This window comes from Acyrthosiphon pisum, chromosome A1 (assembly GCF_005508785.2).
Source record: "Acyrthosiphon pisum isolate AL4f chromosome A1, pea_aphid_22Mar2018_4r6ur, whole genome shotgun sequence".
Classification (NCBI taxonomy): domain Eukaryota; kingdom Metazoa; phylum Arthropoda; class Insecta; order Hemiptera; family Aphididae; genus Acyrthosiphon; species Acyrthosiphon pisum.
In genome coordinates, this window is record NC_042494.1 from 22,788,470 (window position 1) to 22,788,960 (window position 491).

A 491-nucleotide genomic window follows, 5' to 3' on the forward strand; every position below is an offset into this window, starting at 1 on the left:
CTTTTGCATTAAAAAATAATCAATATATAGGTAAGTGTTGTTAAAAACGAGTACACTTTTTTTCGTATTATACATTATAATAATAGATTTTGCATAATATTAACATTGCGGCTCGGCTCTAACGGTAATCACAAACCGATAACCCGCGATATTAATGAGTAATTCGATAATACTATAGTGATGGTAAAAGATAATTTATTAAGCATACCTACTACAGAAATGTGGTATATCAGTGGTGTGGAGAAGGGAGTTTGAGAAGACATAGTCGCCTTTGAGTACCTTTTTTTGTTTGTATGCCCACCAGTAATATATAAGTGTGGTAGGGTGACGGGTTTGATGTTAAAATGAAATAATAGATTCCGGCAATTTTTTTTTTGCTTACCACGCCACTGAAGGTAGCCGAAAAGCGAGAGTCAGCGACAATGACGAGAGAAAAACGCAAGAGAACATATTATTATACCTATTATAATATGAAAGAATTATTTTATTTT